The sequence below is a fragment of the Pelodiscus sinensis genome, chromosome 1, assembly GCF_052426305.1.
Source record: "Pelodiscus sinensis isolate ZL-2025 chromosome 1, ASM5242630v1, whole genome shotgun sequence".
Taxonomy (NCBI): domain Eukaryota; kingdom Metazoa; phylum Chordata; order Testudines; family Trionychidae; genus Pelodiscus; species Pelodiscus sinensis.
In genome coordinates, this window is record NC_143052.1 from 345383996 (window position 1) to 345396178 (window position 12183).

The 12183-nt window shown below is 50.2% G+C and overlaps 1 long non-coding RNA gene across 1 annotated transcript in view; it reads left to right on the forward strand.

Annotated features, from left to right (window-relative positions):
- The window catches only part of LOC142826591 (uncharacterized), a 15444-nt gene continuing 3261 nt past the window's right edge, over positions 1-12183 (forward strand). Inside the window, exons 1-2 of the long non-coding RNA XR_012900814.2 lie at positions 1-81; positions 10132-10336. This is a non-coding gene — a long non-coding RNA (uncharacterized LOC142826591). The remainder of the gene's footprint in view (positions 82-10131; positions 10337-12183) is intronic.

A 12183-nucleotide genomic window follows, 5' to 3' on the forward strand; every position in this document is an offset into this window, starting at 1 on the left:
CTTCGACAGAAGGAGAGGCTGGGTATTGTGCTGGCTAAATTCAATTTCAGATTGAAGCTCCAATTGATTACTGAGAAAAAAGTAAGTGGGCTTTCCTCCTGAGCCACTTCCCCACACAGCTGTCCTGCCTCAGATATTTGGCCTAGCTCCTCAAAGATATTTAGGCCCTTAACTGAAATTCCCACTGAAATCAATGAGGTAGGAGCCTAAATATCTTTTTGAGAATCTGGGTCTTTTTTCCATTTGATGTCTCTTGCTCTGGCATGAAAAGTGCCCTTCTAACAGAATATAGGAAGGAATCCACCTGTCTGATCAGGGGCTATTTCTACCCTTTCTCTCACACATTCAGTTCTATTGTTCCTTTGTAAAAATGGTGGCAGACAGGGAGTAACTCCAGAGATAAGGCTGCATGTTATGGTTACATTTTGTTAATCCAGCAGGGATTTCCAGAGATCACTGAGATACCTAGAAAGACTTGCCCCCACTGAGAGTCTCCTCTGCTGATCCTAGCCCTTGTTCTAGGATCTCATTCGGTGTCCTTGTTCCTGAACGAGGCAATGAAAGGAAGTGGGTTCTGTTCCAGGCCTCCCTTCATCTGAGAGCATAGACAAGCCCCTGTTAGAAGGTAATTTGGAATATAGTAACCCTTCTGCCAGGTAGGCCTGGCAGTAACCAGGGCTGGGTTCAATATCTTGGGGTCCGTCTCACACAGAACTGGCTCGAGCCCCCACCCAGTAATCTGGGAAATTCACACACCCCTGGCTGGGTGCCTCTGAGAGGTAACGCTTCCCCACTCGTAAGTACTGAGTCTGAGTGTAGGAAAGAAGTCATACGGCATTAACTTGGGGGAAACACCACAAACAGAGTTCATAACCCAGACATGAGCTAAGCCCCCCCTAGCAGTACCCAAGCTGCTCTGTCCCAGGCGTCCCCAAGAGCAGCTGGAGTGCTGCTGAGTTGGTGCCGTAGCGCCGCCCCTAGGCACTGCGGGACCAACCCGGCAGCACCCCAGCTGCTGTATTGCAGGCATCCCTGATTCAGCTGCTGCTGAAACTGACCAGCAGCGGCTGAATCAGGGATGCCTGGGACAGAGCCCGACTATCGTAAGGGGGGGGGCTATGAGGGGTCCAGAGTGGCATCCCCTCCCACTCCACACCCCTCCGGCACCCCAGATAGTCTGGCATATCTCATAATCCGGCACCCCCTGGGTCCTAAAGGTGCCGGATTATCAGAAGCTTACTGTAATTGTGTTGCATGTTTATGACTACATGTTAATGATCTTAATGTTAAAACAGTGATTTTATGTAAAACAAAATGGAATTGGCCACCTTTCATCCCTGGGCTGCATCTTGGGCTTTGCCCTCTTCCTCTCACACATCCAGAGACCATTAAGGAACTGGTTCTAACCAGATGTTCCCACCTTGGTGAGAGTTCCACTCACTAGGTTTCCCACCAAGAAGCCTATATAAGACCATGTTACGCGGGAGACTGAGGTAAACAATTGCTGTGAGCAATTAATTAAAGCCTAATGCTGCCTCCCCCACAGAAGCCAGATTCGACTTCGTACACGTATCTATCACCATTGGAAAGGTAGTCACAAATCAGGTCACACACGAATTTAGGGTCAAACCATATATTTTGGAAAATAACAACACGCATCAACAATAAGAACAACAGTAACTGTTGTCACATTATTGGATTGTGAAGGGAGCAGCCAGGTCACTGCTGCACCCATGGGGGGGTGTTCGCCCCAAAAGTGGTACAAAGGGGGTCATGTGAGGGGTCAAACAAAAGCTTACTTTCTTCTGATTCTGTATCTGTTCTTCATATATCTGTATAATGTCTGTGTGTGTGGTTAGGAATCTGTAATCTGTATGGAGACTGGAAGTCTCTCTGAATGTGGTTGGGCATTGGGCAGAGCCCGGCCTATGGACATGCTAATTAGCGAGGCCCTGTGGGACAATAGCACTCAAGGGGCCAAGGACACACCTCGGGAATGGTAACCGACACTTAAGGGCTACCAGCATGGAACACAGTGATAGACCGCTGGCCAGGTGACCTGCTGCAGCCAAGAAAAGAACAGGAAGGATTTATAAAGATGCCATGTGGCTGACTCCATCTTGGTACTCAGCTCAGCACTTCATCCCAGAGGCAGCAGTGCAGGGATCGAAGAGCCGGAAAGAACTGTGGACCCATCCTGATCTGGGATGCGCAACAAGGACTTTTAAGCCAGCAGCTGTAACATCTCTGCTAGAGCCTGCATCGAGAACTGGGAAATTCGATGCATGTAATGTACTATCCTTTAACAACCTTACTCTCATGCTTTTCTTTATTGTGGTAATAAACCTTTAGATGTTAGATGCTAAAGGATTGGCTCAGCGCGATTTGTGGGTAAGGTCCAGAGGGTAAATTGACCAGGGATCTGTGGCTGGTTTCTTGGAACCAGACTGAACTTGTTCGGGGTAGGTGGGATTGGGTTCTAAGACCCCCCGCCCACCGGTGTATGAGGCCCAGGGCCATCTGGGGCATGGATATTGCTGGGGTGTCAGAGGGGTTTTGTTCGTGAGGCTTCAGGCGGGCTGCTGAAGCGCTCTGTGGGACTGGTTTGTGGCCTGTTTGGAGAGGTCACCAGTCTGGGGGCTGTAAGGAGCCCTGAGGTTGAGCAATTCGCCCTGAGCGGATGCCCTCAGCTGTGCCCAGACCCGGCCTGGTCCGTCACAGTGGATCCTGCTGACTACGCCACTGTGACGGACCGGGCCAGGTCTGGGCACAGCTGATAGACATAGTTCTCTTCTCCAACACTCATGTGGAGATAATCTACAGGTTTTATGTCTAATTCTAAGGTACACTAATTCTGAGGAAGCGCTCAGGCAGAGCTCAGGTTGCAAGAGCATTTCTCATTGGTAAAGGACATGCTTTCCTATGCACTGGAGAGGAAGTAGAAAGACTGTCCCAGCAAATGTGGAGAGAAACTGGTGGAAGCCAATTTGCCAGGCGGTGAGAGGAATGTGAGTCTGACACTCAAGGACTTAGGTTCTCCTGTTCTATGATACTGACATGCCCTGGTGCTGATGTGCACTTGCTTGTCTGTAGGATTTTTTTCAGAACTCTTTATCCTCCTTCAAGTGCTGAGGAATTCCAGTCACGAACCTGTACCTTCCTGAGCTCCACTGAAACCATTCCTGTGTCTGTCCACACACTGAGCTGTCCATCAGGTGGATCGGTTACTTCCTGATGGACCTGCCATGTGGGTGCTTGTGGCACTCCTCCACACTATTGTGCCGTTTGAATCTAGCTCTGTGGTAGAGGTGATAAAGATGCTGCTTCTCTGTGTAGGCTGCCGTTTTGAGCTGATTGTTATGGAGAAGGAACAAGTATGGATCGAGGCGACCGGTGCCGTGGCAAGGCGACTGTTGCTTCATAGCCAGTTTCCCATGAGAGTGTACCTGACCCAGTTCCAGAGACAGAGCCGACTGCTGCACTGGGAATTCTCTCGGAGAGGCTGAGCAGCCTGACGTCATCTCTATGAGGTCTCTTGCCACCTCATATGTCTCAGGAGTGGATGGCTTGTTGACATCTCGTATGTGGTTCTCCCTGGAAGGGGAGTCCGCCGGGACTGGACTCGATGGTGCTGGCTGAGCAGTCAACTTTGGAGGGTGAACTGACATGGGACACACTCCCATAGACTTCTTTGCCTTCAGAGTAGGTGACTTGCCCTTGTCCAGGTGCTTCTGACACCTCTCTAGGAGTGAGAACAGTGCCAAGGCAGCGCCTTCTGTGCCGGGAAGTGCGGGTGCTGTGGAGTCTTCTCCAAATCTTTGCACAAAGTTGCTATACTCTGTACTGATGAAGGTGTGCTTCGCACCGAGGCCGCCTGCTTGGGTCCTGAGGCACGGGGCACCAAATGGGGGTGCAGAGAGGTTTCCATAAGGAGTTCTCTGAGGCAAAACTCCCTATCTCTGTGCGTTCTTGGCTTAAAAACCTTGCAGAACATACAAGGCTTAACTGCATGGTGTGCCACTCCCAGACACTTAAAACAAGTCGGGGGAGGGGGAGTCCCCTATAGGCATAAACTTCTGGCATTTTATACATAGTTTCAATCAGTAGAGCTGAGGCATGCCCTGGGAAAGAGAACAAATGACTCCCCCTTGAGAACTATTCACAACTTCTAACTAATTAACACTTAACAAAAGATCTACAGTGAAAAGCTAAGGAACACTTGAGATAGTTTCTTCTTACCACCATTGGAACTAAGAGAGGGGCCGGTCAGCAGTGGGCTATATACCTTGCCATACTGGTGCCACTCTAGGGGTCTCCACTGCCGACCCACAGGTCCTGCTAGGGAAAAGCATCCCAACAACTATGCCCGGACATGCACACACCTAACTTGGAATGAACATAAGCAATCATGTGAAAAAGAATGATACAGTTCTCACTTCTGGGCTCTGATGTGACCCTGATCCCAAGTTGACAACCCTGTTAGATCTCCTGTAGGCAACAACCTCTCTGTAGGTCCATGAAAGACTCTTTGTTGCAAAGTCACTACGGAAAAGCAAAGAGGGGCACTGAGAAAAGCCTGGAGGAGAGAGGATCATGATGAAAGCTCTTGCATCCCCACATGCAAGATTATTAACTCCGGATTTGATGAGCAACCTTTAACCTTCTCTGTTGGGTGGGTTTGCTAGAGGCACATCATCAGGAATGAGGTAATCCATCACTAAGTTGTCTTTTTCCCCATTTCCATGGTTTCTATCTGGCTAGTTCCTATTGACAAGCTTCATGTATTGTCTCTTCATCAAACTAATTAAGGGTACAATCCTGGCCCTATTGAAATCAATGACAAAACTTCCACTGACTTGAATGAGGTCAGGATTTCAATGCAGGGGTTTGATTTCTCAGTCTCCACCTTTCACTTTATTTCAGAGCAGCCTGTTGTACTTGACAGGGTCACCACGAGGGGTTCGGCTGCTCTGGGCCACCCCCAGAGACTTGCTCCTTCCAGTCTAGTTTTCCACTCACTTGATCTAAGAGGACTCAGCATCCAGGCTTGATCAATTAGAAAACGACAAGGTAGCTGTGGCCTGGGACCTGGCTTCTGGGCTGGGAGTCCCAGCAGTGCTGAGCACAACAAGGATTCTCAAGCTGGCAGGCATGCAGTTCTTTCCTCTGATAATAAGGGGATGGATTAGGTGGGAAGGATTTTACGGCTTGGATTTCAGGTGGACATTATCATTCTCCCCCACAAAAATTACCTCAGCCCCATTCCTGTTCTTGGCTTGGAGAGAACATTCCAGGTGCTGTTACAAAGGATAAGTCTTGATGAGTCTTGATTAGAAATGTAAAATGTCGATTAATTAGCTAATTGAATAGTCAGTTCCCCCCATGGCTGTTGCTACACTTCAAAGACGAAAGTTCTGAGGGGAACATGGGGCCAGTTGCTCCCTGCATGGGGAACATGGGGTCCCGCTGGCCCCGGGCTCCTGCAGCATTGAAAGCAGCAGTGCCAGGAAGCCCTGGACTGCACGTGGCGTTTCAAAGCAGCAGATCCTGGGCTCCATGCGGCACTGCCACTTTGAAATGCCGCATGGAGTCCGAGCCAGCTGGGGTCTCCAGGGAAGAGGGAGGAAAGCGACTAATCGACTAGCGTGTCAACGATCTGATAAGCATTTGCTTATTGGATAGTCGACTAGTCGTTCACATCCCTAGTCTTGATGAGTCTTAAAATCTTAGCAAGAGTCACACAAAGCCCTGTCTCATATCCTCCTTGTGGCAGACCCACCACTGCCTTCTGCAGTCCTAGGTGCTCGAACAGGGACTTCAGACTCCAGTAACACTCTTATTTTGTCTCATTTAATGAGACAAACAAGACTTTGAAATCCAAAGATAAAATTCTCAGACTCCAAACCTGACAATGTGCTCCAGACTAGAAATCAGAAACAGGATCATCTGCCATTACCAAGGCTCCTCTTCTGAGCTCACTTTCAACTAAGGTCCTGCTGGGTTCTTACTAAACATAAGAAAATGTAGCTTTAGCCCCATTCCTGGGCACCCCTTCTGCAAGCTCCTTGCCCTAACCACTAGGCTCTGCAGAGCTCTGCAGAGCTTCTCAGGGCTTCCTTGTGGAGGATCCTTTCCCCCCAGCAGGTACCTACTGCCTTCCCTCCCAGGGAACTCTAGCAGCCACTCCCCACTGCTCTTGCTTCCCCTTCCTTCCTGACAGCCCCAAACACTTGTCCCTCTTAGCTGCATCTGATGAATGCATGAGCCTGGCCGGCCCCAAAGTCTCTAGCCCTGAGAGAAGCTGAGCACTTAAAAAACATTTCTGATCCTGCCCAGAAGTGATATTTCAGTTTCAAGTTTCTCAACCTTGTTCAGCTCTCATCTAGAACTCCCAGTGGGCCAGATTTTGATTCTTCCCCCCGCCCCTGAGTTTCACCATTGGGGGATTATCTGCATTGGAGTCTAAAGTGCCAGACATCAAATAATGGAGCATGAGCTGCTTTCTGACTTGGTGTCATGGGTTAGAATAAATACAGCCCTGGGACTATGGTTTGTCTTCACTAAAGGGCTGGGAGATCTCACGAGTTTTGGGATATTTGTGTGCAGGTGGACTACGTCAGGGCCCTACTGCCCACCATCCTTTGGGGTTCGGCTGAGATGGATGATGGGAGTATTATGGAGGCCATCTCTGCTGTTCAGAGCCTTCTGCAGAGCCTGGATGGGAATGATCTAACCAGCATGGCTAGGAAGCTAATCCATTCAATGCCATAAGTCAGGGGCTCTTGACCTACCACCCAACCATCCAGCGTTATGACTCTGGAGCCGTAGTGGTGGCATATCCAACCCGATCAACTGGGAGTCCCCAGCTGATCCTGGGCTCCACGGGGTGCTGCGGCTCTGAAATGCTGCAAGGAGCCTGACACCGGGCTCTCCACGGCATTTCAAAGCACCAGTGCCACATGGAGACCGGGGTCAGTGCGATGCTTTTGCCTTTGAAATGTAGCAACTGCTCTAGGGCTGTTGCTACACTTCAAAGGCGAAGGCGCCTTATCGACTAATCGATGCAAAATGCATCGACTATTCAATTAGTCAGTTACTCGCAATTTAACATCCCTAGTCGTGGCTGTTCAGCACTTCTGAAAATCAGTCCAATTGTTTCGGTGCCTGGATGTGAATGTTAGCGTCGTCAGACTTTAGATGATGTCATATGGTGATATTGGCCTTTAGCCTACACATGCTCACATTCTACAATCCAGTCCCTCAATAGGCACATCCCAACTTCTGTGAGCCATTCAGCTCCTCTTAATTGACTGCACACACCACAGGGTGGCACTCATGCTTTGCCTACCATCAGACGTCCCTTTGCAGTGGCTCAGCTATTGTCTGGGCTCTGCACCCATTGACACAGTGTGAGTGGCTGGAGCCCTTCCTCCCCACAGAGACATGGGCTGCTGTGTGCTTGAATGCTTCACCCTTCCTCCCCCTGTTGCAGCCTGGCAGGGCTGAGTTGTTCCAGGACTAGCTAGGTAAGTGCAGACATGGGCTGGGCACCACTTCTGGAACCCTGGAGGGGCAGCAAACGGGGGCCTTTCAGGCCGGAGCGATGCTGATGTTAATACAAGTGTCGAGTGTTTCGATGCTAGAATGGTGGGTGCAAGCTGGATGGATGGCAACAGTTTGGAAGATCATTATAGAGATGGTGTCCCCAGCCTCTGCCTGCCAGAAGCTGGGAACAGGTGACAGGGACTGGATCACTCCGTGATTCCCTGTTCTGTTCATTCTCTCTGGGACACCTGGCATTGGCCAGTCAGAAAACAGAATAGGCTAGAAGGACCTTTGATCAATGGTCTGACTCAGGGTAGCTGTTTTTATAGCTGAAGATCATTGCTTTTATGGTATTTATTTCCCCGTATTGTAGGAACCCTCCTATGTGTCACAGGAGCACATTCCAGAGCTAATATGGTAGTTGTTTGTGGCACAATAAAGCTGCTGCTTATTTCCAAGTCTGTGCAGCCTGCTTCCCTCACTGCGAGCTGTACTGTGTGTGGCCACCTGACTGAGATGTCATCTGTCTCCATTCTGAGCAATATACCTGTAGGTAGAGGAATCTTCCCGGCTGCAAGCTTGCTGACCATGTGAGGTTGAGTGCAAAGCAAGGCGGCCCGCTGGATTCTGAACAATGGCTGGAGTGCAAAGTGCACCTGTTGGCTTATAGCGGAACAAGTGCAGCCTGTGCTATGGAAAACTAGGCAGGGCATTTCAAAGGAAAATCTCTGCTTGCTTCTTACTTTCATTCAAGTGACTAACTCTAGCTTTTAGGGGTGTGGGAAAATGCTTGAAAAATGTGAATTCTGAAGGCTCAAAACTCAGAGAGCAAATCAGTTATTGATTATTCACCTCATGAGTTTTGGGGGACATGATTTACGAATATTGAACATGGAGGTTGGCCATACTGCCACCGGGTCTAAGCCTAGGCCAGAGGAAGAGTACATCCTCGTTATGGCCTGCAGCTAGGGGGGGTTGCCAGTTTTGTTTGGATGTATTCCGCAAGGTTTCCTCACATGACATCATCGTTGATTAATATTGAGTTCTTGGAGACTCCAGGACAATCATGGAGGATTGGCAACCCTGCCTGCAACACAAGCCATCTTCTCTCAAGAAGAAACACCTACAAGCGGACATTTCCCAGCTCTGCCCCTCTCTGCTTTCTTACTCCATTTTATTACTTTGGGTTCATTACAAATCTCCATTTCCCCTGCCTTGTAGGTCATTGTATCTATTCCTCTTCCCTCCATGTCTTGTTCCCCCTCCATCTCCGGTCCTCATTCTCTGGCCCCAATCAGTTCTCCCCTCTCTCCATCCCTTATTCTCTACCCCATTTGCTTCCCCACTTCCCCCAGATTCATTTCCTACTTTGAAATGGGGCCAGAACAGCGAGGGTAATGCCCACTGGGGGTGTGTCTAGACTACATGCCTCCTTCGACGGAGGCATGTAGATTAGCCAGATCGGAAGAGGGAAATGAAGCCGCGATTAAAATAATCGCGGCTTCATTTAAATTTAAATGGCTGCCCCGATCTGCCGATCAGCTGTTTTTCGGCAGATCGGGGGAGTCTGGACGCGATGCCCCAACAAAGAAGCCTTTCTTCATCGACACAGGTAAACCTGGTTTCACGAGGCTTACCTGTGTCGATGAAGAAAGGCTTCTTTGTCGGGGCATCGCGTCCAGACTGCCCCGATCTGCCGAAAAACAGCTGATCGGCAGATCGGGGCAGCCATTTAAATTTAAATGAAGCCGCGATTATTTTAATCGCGGCTTCATTTCCCTCTTCCGATCTGGCTAATCTACATGCCTCCATCGAAGGAGGCATGTAGTCTAGACACACCCTGGAAGAACACCAAGCCTTGCATCCCACCCAGTGTAGGATGGAAAGTTCATAGTTGGGAGAGGAGAGGAATCAGAGCAAATCTGAGTGGTATTTGATAAGGGAGCAAACAATCATGAGTTAAAAGCTACTGCAAAAACAAACCCTCGGGTGCCTGCACTGGCATTCTCTGAAATCACAGCCTGCTCCCAATCCTCCTCCTGCTCCATTTGTAAATAAAAGCCTGAGACACTGCGGAGAGTTTTATTTTCCTCTGCCTCATGCACAGGCCACAAGATAAATGATCCACACCCCTGCTTATTTCTCTGTGGGGAAAAAATCCCTCCTTCCCCCACCCCACAGCTCTGCATTGCTCAAGCTATAGGGTGACTCATGGGAATGCAAACATTCGCATTGTCCTCCTGAGTGCCACATCAAATGCAGAGCTGAGCCGTGGCGGGAAACAAACCTCCTAGTCACAGCAAGTTCTGCTCTCACCTGCAAAGTGGCAGCAACACAGGCAGCCCCAGAGGGAGGGCCACCAAAACACCCCTGGTTTAGCTTTGTGTCAACAAGAGCAGCGAAGGACACAGACAATAACAGACCCAGAGCAAGGTTCTAGACATCACTGGTCCTATAATGCAAAGGTTTCTGGCCGGAGGTCCAGTGCAATTCAAATCTGCTATTTATTTTGATTTCAGTAGGACCAAGCAGAGCTAATCTACCATGCCAGGTGCTGTACATGTATTAGTTGTATTACCATACTAGGGATGTCATGGACTAGGCCCCATTGTGCTAGGTGCTGCACAAGAACGAAAGACAGGCCTGCCATGAAGAGCTGGCGATCTTCCAATGGGATCCATCATCACACAGTGCAGCGTCTTCACACAGCTCACAGCTTCCTTGCCAGAGGACATTGTGCAGGCCAAAACCATCACAGGATTCAAAAAAGAACTAGGTGCATTCATGGAGGGTAGGTCCACCAATGGCTATTAGGCAGGATGGGCAGGGATAGTGTTCCTAGCCTCTGTTTGCAGATGCTGGTAATGGGCAACGGGATGGATCACGCAACGATATCCTGTTCTGTTCACTCCCTCTGGGGCACCTGGCATTGGTTTCTGTTGGCAGACAGGACATTGGGCTAGACAGACCTTTGGTCTGGCCTTGTATGGCCGTTCTTATGGGAGACTCACTTTCTGTCCCAGGCCAATCCCTGACTTCTCTGTGTTTCTGTTTGCGGTCTGTACAAAGCTGCTAATAACCCTTCCCTCCCACTGAGGTGCGGCCTTGAGACTAACAGGCACCAATTTTCTGAGGACGCTGGATCGCTGTCCCCTAAGAAAGGCAAAGTACCCTTAGCTTAGTCATTCAGGAAAGTGTTTAGAGAGACAGTGGCAAGACATTTCTGCCAGCCCTGGCCTCCCACCCAGCTCGGTACTCAGCTTCCAGGCTGCCTATTACCTTCCCTTCTTCCACTTCCCAGGCTACAGCCTCCTAGTCCCATATGCACTTCCTTTTCCTCTCCCCTCAGCCATCCGAGCCTCTTCTAGAGGCTGAAATGGGCACCTCCAGGAACACCCCGATCTCAGTCCTTTCCCACCAGCCCGTGCTGAGCCACCCTAGTGGGGTCAGTGCAGAATGGTCCCAGTTTTGGGTGCTCTCTCCTGTGCCCACAGCAACTCGCCCAGGGAACCAAAAATCTCAGGTTCCATCTACCTCCCTCCGGGGGTGAGATTAGCAATGGCCCAATGCCACCACGGTTGCTGAGTGTGCTGCATTCTCTGACTCCTTCCTTCAGGCCCTGCTACCACCAGAGAGGGAGAGGGAGCGGCTGGGAAGAGAGCACTGGAGGGACAGCAGCACTTCCCAGGCAGAGTCCAAACAACTGGGGGTGGTTGGTGATCTAAAATTAAGAAACAGCTGCTTCCATGTGTGGCTGTTCCATAGCCATGGCAAATCTTCCTGGGTTCTCCCAGTCAACGTTCCCTCTAACCCAGGGGTAGGCAATAATTTGTAATGGGGGCCCACTCCCAAGATTTTGGTCTGGGAGGGAGTTGTGACCTGCAAGAAGTGGGGAGAGGGGTTACAGAGGATTTGGGTGGTGGCTTGGGGCAGGTAGTTGGGGGGGAAAAGGGAGTGGGGTGCCAGAGGCAGGCTCTGGCTGGGAGGCGCTTACCGAGGTGGCTTCCAGTCAGCAGCTCTGCAGGAACCTGATACAGGCCCTATGCTTGTGTGCTGGGCAGGCTCTGTTCCAGCACGGGGAGAGACTGGGAGTGAGGAGGCTTCATTTACTGACCTGTCCTTCAGCAACATTTCTCAGCTCCAGTTGGCCAGAAACTGGCCAGTGGGAGCTGAGGGATTTTGCTGGGAGCAGGGGCACCACACAAAGCTTTCTTCTCCCTGCCCAGACTGCTTAGCAAATATCAGCTTGCTGTTTAAAGTGGCTGCTGCTGCTGTTTAGTAAGAGTGCCGGCAAGGTGCTGTGGGCTGGATCTGGCCCACTAGTCACTTCTTGCCCATCCTTGCTCTAATCTTTTCCATCCGTGTGCAGAATAAATGTTTATGTGCACTAAGCCATGTGTGAATGTGCACCACCAGTAGAAACAAACACCTAGCTGTGGGCATTCTGCTAATTAGCTGGGAGGAACTCGAATCTCTCCTGAGCACCCGTACAAGTACACACCTTGCAGGGAATACCTCTCCCAGTCACCAGTGCAGCAGCTGAAGCTTTTGCCCTGCTTCAGCACAAGGGGCTGGACTAGATGACCCCTTGAGGTCCCTTCCAGCCCCACATTTCTATGGATTCTACTGGGCTCTAAT